The sequence below is a fragment of the Canis lupus genome, chromosome 7 (assembly GCF_048164855.1).
Source record: "Canis lupus baileyi chromosome 7, mCanLup2.hap1, whole genome shotgun sequence".
In the NCBI taxonomy this organism is placed as follows: domain Eukaryota; kingdom Metazoa; phylum Chordata; class Mammalia; order Carnivora; family Canidae; genus Canis; species Canis lupus.
The window spans coordinates 2,876,092-2,887,147 of NC_132844.1; the positions used below are offsets into that span (position 1 = coordinate 2,876,092).

At 45.8% G+C, this 11,056-nt stretch overlaps 1 long non-coding RNA gene across 1 annotated transcript; it reads left to right on the forward strand.

Annotated features, from left to right (window-relative positions):
* The first annotated feature begins 35 nt into the window (after positions 1–35).
* On the forward strand, positions 36–10,810 carry LOC140636208 (uncharacterized). The gene is made up of 3 exons (XR_012033508.1): positions 36–1,341; positions 3,676–4,020; positions 9,515–10,810. It is a non-coding gene; the product is annotated as an uncharacterized lncRNA (long non-coding RNA).
* The last annotated feature ends 246 nt before the right edge of the window (positions 10,811–11,056 follow it).

Sequence of the window (11,056 nt, forward strand, 5' to 3'; positions counted from 1 at the left end):
TGCCTTCTGGTCACTGAGCTCTTGAAGGACAGATGTCTTTTCATGTTCGGGCCCGAAGTCCTAGGACTTGAGGCTAATCCTGGCACAGAGGAAGACAGGGAGGGGTGAGTGAATAAATTCGGTCTTGGGTTTGATATTTTTTCCTCCTATTGTTTGTGGTCCTGATGTTCTCTAATTTATCATTTGTTGCTTAAGATGCCTTACATTCAGGGCCACCTGGGAGGCCCAGTCGGTTAGGCGGCCAACTCTTGATTTCTGCTCAGGTCATGATCTCAGTGTCCTAGGATTGAGCCCCGTGTGCTCAGCGAGAAGTCTGCTTGAGATTCTCTCTCTCCCTCTCCCTTGGCGCCTCCCCCAGCTTGTGCTCTTTCAAATAAATAAATAAATCTTAAAAAAAAAGATGCCATACCTTCAAAGCGTCTTTTGAAATACGTCCCTGCTTATATGTGACATAAATATATTATTTCTTTGTTAAAAACTTATAGCACTGCCAGGCAATGGAATTACAACGTGAGCCACAGGCACAATTTTACATTTTCTAAGAGCCACATTAAAAAAGTAAAAAAAAAAAAAAAAAAAAAAAAAAAAAAAATTAACCAAACCCATCTAGAGCATTGCCATTTCAACAATAAATTATCAATTAACAAAATTACTAGTAAGAGTCCTTGCATTCCTTTTTTCAAAGGCTTTTAAAACCCAGTGTGTGTTTTATATTTAAGAGTCATCTCAATTCAGACCTACTTTTGACTACAATGAAGGCTACCATATTTCAAGTGATCAATGAGCTCATGTAGGCGCCGTGTTGTTGAGCACAGCTCTAGAGTTGGTCTGTCGGGGTAGGGACTATTTCCCCTGCCTGACACTCAACCACTGCTACTCTGTACATTCTCGACGCCCATATTCAGAAATAATCCCATCCTCAGTGCTCCACGAAAACTGGGAGATCAACCATCCTGATTTACCCAAGGGTTTTCTGGGACACAGGACTTGGTCTCCAGCAAAGCAGAATGGCTTGTCATCCCACATGTAAACCATGCCCGTCCCATTAATGCATCTTATCCTCTTGGCCACAATGAGTGGCTCAGACGTAGAACACATAAACCGGTTGCCAGCCAGGGGATTTTGTGGGAACCACTGGGAGAAAGAGACTTATTTTCTGCTGCAGTTACTATCTTGAGCTTCAGCTAATATTCTTTATATCACGAGGAACCTCACTGACGATAATTCCTATTTTGGAGAAAACCAGAGGTAGGGAAAAACTGAGTCTTGTTTGACTTTTTCTTTTATTTTTAGTTCCTGGATCTAGCCTTGTGTGAAGCTACTCTGCCCTTGACCTTTTCAGTAAGCCAATAAATTCTTTACCTCTACCTTCATTTTTTTTTTCTTGTTTGTTTAAACCATTCAGGTTAGATTTCCATCACTTGAAACTAGATGTTTCATAAACATAAAAGATGTTTAAAAAAAAGAAGAGTGCAAGAAATCTACTTGGAATTCTTCAGGCTCATAAGAAACATAATTGGAGATTGTCTATTTTTCTTGCACATGGCCTTCTTGAGCTACTGGGGGGGATGTGTGTGTGCACGTGTACGTGAATATGTATGAGTGCGTGTGTGTGCATGAGTGAGTGTGTATGTGCTCTTTTTATGCAGCTTGGGAACATGGGGTCTCTTTGTGACAAAGGGGTTGAAGTTGGTGAAATAGCTACATATTGGCAATAACCTATGAGTTAGTGGGGATATTTTAAAGTAGGAAGCAAGGGAGACCTGCTGTTTGTTTTTTTCTTTTTTCTCTCCTGTCTCTTTCTCTCTTGCTCCCAAACCTTTGCACTTTGCCCCTGTTGTGGGTGCTTTGCTCCACTGTAATGACTTGCACGATGGATCAAGGTCTCATTCTAGGTGTTGGAACAATCTATACCTGGTGAGATTTCCAACGTGTGGGCTCGGGTCTCTTGGGAGATCGTAGAGTTGTGAAGTCGGGCATCTGAAAACCCATCCCTCCGTTTATCTCTTCTAAATCAAAAAGATGCTAAAAGTGAAATCCTTAGCATGTGGAAGGATTATAACATTTTTTGACAGCTCCAGGAGAAGAGTGAGCAGGTATTCCATAGATGTCATTGCGCTACTAATGCATAACTTGACAAGGTTAATGTTCTAGGTGAAGCATGGAACATATATTATAGCATAATATTTAGATGCCATTAAACAAATTTATTTTTAAGACTATTATGTTCTTGGCGTATTTAACATCTGGTGGAGAAAACAGGCTTAGAAACACATGTCTACAGAACCATGTGTGAGTATATAAAGAGCTAAGGAACACCACTGCAGAGGAAAGGAGGAGCAGAGGTGGGGATGGTGGGCAAGGGGCCTCGAGACCATCAGAGAGGCTCCCCGCAAGCCTGGCGCCTGAAGCCTGCCACGGTGAAGGGTATCTGCTCTATTGCAAATGTCTTCACCTTTTTCAGAAGGGAGTTCCATCATTTTACAATGACAAATTTCACTTTGTTTTTCCGCATCATAGCGACATAAGTGACAGGACCTTGACTTGTGGGGCAGAAGCATTGGGTTCTTCACTGGATTTGCTGGATTGGTTGTTGATAATGCCTGTGGGCAAAATCTCTTAAGTGTTTGCAGCTGGAGTTTCCTCATCTGTGAAGTAAGGCAGGTCAACCGATTCATCCAGAATAGGATCCTTCGCCAAGTTCAGAAACTACAAGTTCAGACACCTCTGTTTCTACCTTTACCGTCCTCCTGTGAAGAATCATTACCTGGAAACCACGATCTAGAAGCAAGGCATTGCAGCCAGAAATCAAGGGAACTCAGCCTACAAGGGAAAAATTACATCTCATTTTATTTTTTACCAAAGTCAAAAGATCATCCCATCACAGCAGCGGGATTTCTTCCCGCAAATATAGCCTAGGACAGACTAGTGAAGGTTTGGCAAATCAGGTTAAGGATGGCAGGAGGAGTCTCCCCAAATGCCCCAGTCTAGGATTCCTGGATTCACAAATAAAGAATAGCGAGTTTCATCTAATGTTTAATAAATATCTCAAACTTTTCCAATCTGCAAGTAGAACAAAATGAAAAAAAAAAACCCAAACATTTTTGTATGGGCATAATTTGGAAGCCTATCAAATTCTTAAAGTGCATTAAATGCATTTTAATTTTAGAATTTAGATTTTTCAAGAAATCGGCTTGCTTGTTACGTTTAATTTTATCATGTCGGGGGATGCATTGGTGCATGTAGTTATGAAGTCAGGTAGAGAGAGAGAGAGCTGGGGCCAGAGGTAGTGGGAGTCTATCTGCTATTTTGTGTTCCCCAGAGTTTAGTAGGTCCGCAGCTTGAAGATCAAAATCACCTTTACAATCACATAAGAAAATGAGACGCTAGGAAGGGAATAACTATTTATTGACCACATCGGTGCACTTAGCCTCTGACACTAGATTTTTTTGGTTTTTAAACACTTTTTAAGATTTGATAATATTTGATAATATTTTAATATTTAATATTTTCATTTTTTTAGATGCTAGTGCAAATATCTCCTTATGCTTCCCGAACACATGTGGCAGTTAATATCCCCTGTATCTTAATAAGCAGAGTAATATACCTTCACCTTAAAAATCCGTAGAAGATTCTATTTGGCTTTTACAAAATGAATGTTTTTCCTCACTGCAGGTTGGACTCGGTCTTTTCCTTCTCTGCAGTAAGCATGTGGCCGAGGGGTCATGCACCGGCTGTCCTGACGCTCTTCCAGGTTCAGCTGTTTCTTCAAAGGACACCGCTGCCGGATTAAACCCCGGATGCTCCTTAGGGTGTGTCTGGAGAGCCGTCCCATTCATGGTACTGGAGTCACAGACCTTGCCACATTCATCCAAAGCCAGGTTCCAGCACCTGCCTTTGCTAATTACTGGGTGACACTCCCAGGAACATCTCGGGGACCCTCCCCTCCACCTCTACTACGTTACACGTGGCCAGCACACCTCCGTCCTGCACCGTGCTCGGTAGAAAAGCCAATGGAAGGTATGGCCAAGCATCAAAAACAAGCGTCCCCAACCACTTCCTGCTGAGCGTGACTGGAGCTCCCGACCACTTAGTAAGAGCTCAAGGCCTTCGCCGTCTCAGAAGCGGATGTGTCTCTAAGTTTGTCTTTCTCTCCATCTCTTGTCCCCCCTTGGTGGCCCTTCCCGCCTCCCCCCCCCCAGCTTTGGCCTCACTGTCCAGGCTGCCACAGCCGCCTCAGGGGCCCAGGGCTACCTGGCTGCAAAGCCAACGGGGCTCCCCTTGTGACACACTTCTGCTGCTGCACATTCTGGGCCCTTCTGCTGGGGGTTCCTCCCTTAACAACTTGCCAGGCCGAGCTACTGAGCTGCCTACCCGCACCCCCACCCCCCAGCAGCAAGGAACCTACAGTTGGAATATTGGGCTCCCTTCTTCCTTAACCCACAGTGGAGCCCCGGCCTGGTGGGGGCAATAACCGTGGCGGCCGGGCGGCCTGGTGGTAAGGACCATGGGGCCCCTGGCTAACCCTTTAGGACCGTGGCCCCCCACCTTTTGTCTGCTCTCCCTTGAACCTTTCGGCCCCCTGCCACATCTCTGCTCGACAGGAGAAGTGACGCTGCTCGAGCCAACGACAGGTCGTGCCCTCTAGTTCCCTCATCCGGAGGCTGGTGCGGGGAAGGTCAGGCTTACCCACCGTCCAACCACTCACCCTGCCCCGGTCTCAAGCCACGTGGCAGGAGAGAGCAGGAGACCCTCCTGTGTCCATCTGTCAGCCACTCATTTGGGGCAAACTGCAGCCCTCTGAGCTTCACTGGGAGGGGCCCGGCGAAGGCCTGCTGGCTGCTCTGAGAGGGCAGCCTGTGCTCCTGCCCTTTCAGCAAGCCTCCCGGCCCACAGTCCAAGCCGCAGGAGGGCCTTCCTCCTTCGGGAATCTCCACTGAATCATAAAACCTGGGGGAACTGTAGTCTAGCACCTTTCCCAGATTTGCTTTCCTTTGTTCCCCTAAGCGCCCTTTGCGTGGCAACCCAACCGCACCGGTTAGCATCCCCTGAGCCCGGCCAGGTGCCCCTGCCAGCCTGCACAACTCACCCGAGGGCTCCGTCCACGCCCAGCCCCTGCTCTGCTCTGCCCCCCCATCCCCCCACCCCCACCAGGAAACACCTGGTTCCTTTTCAAAGGCATGTTTCAGGTATGTCTTCCATTTACCTGGTAAACTTTTCTTTTGCCTGTGGACTCTGAGAAAATGACAGAAAAAACAAATTTTGGGGTCTAAAGGATCTCCTTCTGCTCTTGGGCTCTACTGCTTGCTACATCCCATTGGAGAAACTACTGGGGCTCTCTGGCCTCAGTTTCCTCAGCTGCAAAGGGAGCTGAGGACACTGCAAGAGAGTGATGGTTTTCTGATGGGCGTCATTCACGTGAATGACCCAGCACAATGTCTGGCACTTTGTGGGCACTCGCCAAATATTAGCCAGTATCCCTTCTTGGAAACCTCCGCTGTTACATTTCTGTTATTTTATTTTATTTTATTTATTTTATTTTATTTTATTTTAATTTATTTTAATTTATTTTATTTTATTTATTTATTTGAGAGAGAGCAAGTATAAGCAAAGTGAGAGAGAAAGGGAGAAGCAGACTCTCTGTGAAGTGGGGAGCCCGAGGCAGGGCCCTATTCCAAGACCCTGGGATCAGGATCTGAGCTGAAGGCAGATGCTTAACTGACTGAGCCACCCAGGTGCCCCTAAATTTCTGTTTAAATAGCTGTTTGCAGAAATATATCCTGTGTTAGATGCCAAGCCAGTTAAGAGTGGGCACTATGGAGGCACCTGGGGGGCTCAGCGGTTGAGCGTCTGCCTTTGGCCCAGGGCCTGATCCTGGCGTCCCGGGATCGAGTCCCACATTGGACTCCCTGCATGGAGCCTGCTTCTCCCTCTGCCTCTCTCTCTCTCTCTCTCTCTCTCAATCTCTCTCTGTCTCTCATGAATAAATAAATAAAATCTTAAAAAAAAAAAAAAAGTGTGGGCACCGTGGCTTATCAGCACAGGGTTTCCTGCAGCCTTGCACCTTGCTGTGTACCCGTTGGATGTGCGGGCACCTTGGATACACCAATGTGTTTCTGGGAAGGTATGAAAGATCATAGACCTGTGAAGCTTGGCTCAGTAGGTGAAAGCAGGACTGGGTACAAAGCCCAATTTCTTGAAAGCCTTTGCTGAACTCGGCAAGGTCCTTAAGGATAGGGTGGTTGCAGGGAGGAAGTGTCCATCTCTGTGTGCAGGCTTATATTATTTAGGGCCCCAGGGTGACCTCTCCCTGGGATCATGAACAAGATGAATCAGGAGAAGAGAGAACAGAGATGGGGCCAGCTGTTCTCAGATCCTAAGACATTCCAAACAAGGGGGAGAGACTTAGTTTTTCCTGATTAATCTTTGATGATTTATTCTTTGGACATCATTTAAAAGGAGCATTTTAAAGTAAATTAATTGAACTCCCATGACCTTTTACCCTACTTGTATCATCAAAAGAAACTAGATCTTGAAATTAAAAAGAATACTTGATTTATTTTCTGTGGCTTACAAACTACTGAGGAATGTCAGATTTTTTTTTTTTTAATTACAAATAAAAACTGTAGCCTTTTCAGCAGCAAGTTGAAGTATCCCGTTTAAAACATCCCAATTTTAGCAAATGGGTGTTGAGTGAGGGGTGTCATCTGCATGGATACATGATAAATATATAATCTAAGACACACAAAAATGAGATAGTATTAGTCATCTTTAAAACAGTCATTTCCCCTTTCACCATACCGACCTGATAATATTCTTGAGTTCGCGTCTCTCCAGCAATACCCAAATAAATTCTCATTAGTACAAACCAGTGTTTTTCAACATGCAGGTAGCAGTCCATTAGGGAGTTACAAAATCAGGTTTGTGGTCTTTTTTGTTTTTGTTTTTTGTTTTTGTTTGTTTGTTTTTGTTTTTTGATTAACTGAATAGAGTAGAATAGGGAATAAAATAAAATAGAAGGTATCTGAATGTGTCACATAGTAAGGATGATTTTTTTTTTTTTTTTATAAAACTTCCATTTGCCTTTCATATGGGCGTTCTGAAGTGTATTTATGCATCCAGTGAGTTGGGGTATAGCGTGTAATTCTCACTCCGAAGTGTTGAAAGCTGCTTAATCTGTCGGGCTCCTTGGTGCTTTAGTTACAAATTGGTGATTTTTCTTAAAGCTCTGGCCAATGAGATGTCAAGGGAGGTCGGCTGGGAAAGGTGGGGTTTGGGAAAAGATTCTTCCCTCAAATTATGCTATGTCGTGGAGCTACTGTCTTGTCTTCCGCTGGATCTTGTCGTATCTGTAATGCTTTCTAGAGCTGGGGTACCCCACGCTGCAACCGCAAAGGGAGCCCATATGAGATCACGTGGAGTGTAGCGAAATGGAAGGAAGATGGAGGGAATCTGGGTCTTAGGTTTACTGTTAAACTGTGATATTAAATACTTCTGGAAATACTCTACCTCTGGGCTGGTTACATGAGATAATAAATCCCCGAACTGTTTAAACCACTTGGGTTAGTATTTTGTGACCCACGGCTGAAAGAACCCTGAGGGATAATGAACATCTATGTCAGGAAGCACAAGTAAACTGAACACTGGTGTTGAGGTGTGGCGGGAGGAAAGCTTGGAGAGGTAGCGGGGATCGGATCATGAAGGATGCTAAATTCCTGGACCAAATGTTGATACGGACACAGTATAGGCTTGTAGTATTGAGTATAGACCCAGGAATAGACTGTTTGGGCTCAAGTCTATGTCCTACTTATTAGCTTGAGAAAGCAATTGTTTTGAGCAGTGGGTTGGAATGCTAAGCGGTGCCATTGTCCAGTATGGATTGAAGGTTGGGAGAATGGAGACAAAAGAACTGGGGAGAAGACTGTGGTGACAAGCCAGCAGCGAGCAATGGGGATGTGCTCTGGAGATGGAAAGAAAACCCATAGGAAGGAGGCACTAAGCAGGTGGACTTGGTAGACTGGTCCTGAGCGATGGATGGGGCAGGGGAAGGACTCCAGCCCGGTACTGATTTCAGTGCTGGAATCCTTAAGTGGGGAAGGGATGTGGTGGGGTGGGGGTCAGGAGAGGGTGGGGGTAACTTCCCATGATCCCCCTCACGGGATAGCATGGACTTATAATTTCCTCATCCCAAGCCTCATTTTGTGGATGTTGGGCCAAAGTCCTGAGAAGTTAAGATCTTCTGGTTGATATGTAAATGGAAAAGCTCAGATTTAATCCCAGGCCCTTTTTAGTTCTCATCTCTTGAGAGTTACCCAGGACCAAGACAAGAAATAGAGAAATCATTGGGAGGTGAACAGGTTCTAGTGAGGAGATAGGGTTGAAACTGCAGATCCATAATACAGATAAGTAAATAAAGGAGAGAGAGTGAATAGTGCTTGAGGACAGATCTTTTCAAAATAATGTTTTTTTAATGGGAAAAAAATTAAAAAGCCAGGTGAGAAAACAAAGACAACTATTAGTGGAGACAGCGTGAGGAATGGCTGTGAGGAGAATGAGGATGGCATAGATGTAGTGAGTTCCACGGGAGAATGTGCAGCAAGAGACAGGGAGGCCTCTGGGGCCACAGCGAGAGGGGGAGAGGCCTCTAGGGCCACAGCGAGAGGTGGGGAGGCCTCTGGGGCCACAGCGAGACATGGGGAGGCCTCTGGGGTCACAGCAAGAGGTGGGGAGGCCTCTAGGGTCACAGTGAAAGGTGGGGAGGCTTCTGGGTCACTGCTTTAGAGACAAAGGGAGGCAGGGGCCAAGAAAAGAGCACCAAATACAGTAAGAAATGGCTTCCTGGTGACTTTCAAGCAAGAAAACCCAATAAGCTTGACAACCCTATGGGCTAGATGATAGGATAGCGGGAGCAAGCGGAGGAGACTGTGGACCATTCATGAAAAGTCACAATGGAAAGGAAGGATTTGACACAAAGGGAAGATCTTTTCTCGTGTAGAGTAAAAAAAGTCAGGGGGGATAATGTGGGGGAATTTTAGAAAAGGAGAATAACTGGTGGAACAGAAATCTGGAGCAAGGTAGACGGAGGGGAGGGAGGAAGAGGGACCGAAGAAGGGGAGGAAGGAGATGGAGGAGGAGGAGGAAGGAGTGGTCCCCAGCAAATAGGGGGAGATTTATTTTCAGGGACGCGGGGGAAGGCATGGAGGTAATATGTGTATCAGCAGCCTTGTCATTTATTTATTTATTTATTTTATTTATTTATTTTTATTTTTTAATTTTTTTTAGCCTTGTCATTTAAAAGAGGTGGGAGTGACGAGGCCACCCACAGCGGCCCAGGGGCTGTGGCTGTCCCGGAGCACTTGCGGCCTTACCCTGGAGGGAGCTCGCACCCACTCCCTGACGCGTTCCCGGTTGTGCCCCCCGTGGAAAGAGCTCAGAATTCTAGTCCTGCCTCTGCTCTAATTCGTTGGAAAGTCTTATATTTAACGATTTCATTTATTTTTTATTTATTTGACAGAGAGAGAGGGAGCTGGATCGCAGGACCCTGGGAGGACGGCCTGAGCAGAAGGTGGACACTTCCCTGACTGAGCCACCCGGGCTCCCCGGAAAGTCTTATTTTTAAAAAAACTATGTAAATACTTAAATATTCCTTCCTTCATTCCATTAAGGGAGTTAGTTTCTTTGGTTCATATAATAGACCACCGCGCACACGTCCGCACTGTCTTGTGGTGGCGTCCACTAAGGTGATGACGAGGACGACGGGGATGGTGAGGACGGGGACCAGTCCCAGGCAGCCGATAGCAGCAGCACGTGCACGTTGGCCTTCCTTCCCGGGGAGGGCACGTCGTGTCCCAGCTTCCCGCACACGGCCACGTGGTTTATGCCATCGGTTCTGAGGCTCCTCGGCTCGCGCCTGTGTGCAGGGCACAGGCAGACACTGCTCAGCTCAACCACTGCAAAGTGACAGAGCCAGGGTTCGGCCGGGAGCCTGGCTCCAGATGGAGGACCTTGGATCTGTGAAAGCCGTACATACACTTTGCCAAGTATCATTACAAAGGAGACAAATGATCATATTCTTTAAAAAAAATTATTTATTTATTCATGAGAGACACACAGAGAGAGAGAGAGAGGCAGAGACACAGGCAGAGGGGGAAGCAGGCCCCATGCAGGGAGCCCGACGTGGAACTCGATCCTGGGACCCAGGGGTCATGCCCTGGGCCAAAGGCAGGCGCTAAACCGCTGAGCCACCCAGGGGTCCCCATGAATGATCATAATCTTAAAGCACAGGCTGGACAGTTTTGCACAAAAGACATGTTTAAAGTTACTTATTTTGATTACTTAACGTATCTGTTTTTCTGATCCCATCAATTCGTGACAAGACGGCATCTCCGTGATTTTATATATATATATTACATCAGATTCAAAAAAGATAAAAAATCATCTCCAGTGCCGGACAGGCTGCCGACCTAGCAAGGACTTGATCCCAACTCTGGTGGATCAGCCTCTGAGTCGGTGTGAATGCTGCGGGGCTGCTGCTTTTGATATTTCAGGGGATCTGCTGACTTTTCTTAGATATTTGATTTCCTTAGATGTCCCCTGATTTTATATATGGAGCATGCTCAGGAATGCCAAATGCCCTTGTGCTCTAAAACCCAGGCTGAGCTTCATTCGTAAAGTACTCTGTATGCTGCATTTATACTCTATTTCTACCCTTACCCCAGCTCCTCGATGGATTTGGGCCCAAAGAGTTGAAGCTGGTACTAAAAGCTCTGACTTTTACCTTCTTTTCATTCAGAATGTGCCAAACCATACTTCTAGGCTAGAGAGACCTTTAGTTGTTCCAATCCTAAAAATGGATCTTCTAACATTTTTTTAGTCTTATGTTTTGTTAGAAAGAAAAAAAAATCTAAAATAAACCTGTTTGTACAACAGCCTCTTCCCCTGCCCCCCGCCCCCCCATGCCTCAGGACTTTTGCTTTTTAGCATTATTACTATTATAGTTTAAGTTCCCTTTGAAGGCGGAGGCTTATCTTGGTTATCAATGTCTCCTTGAGTTTAA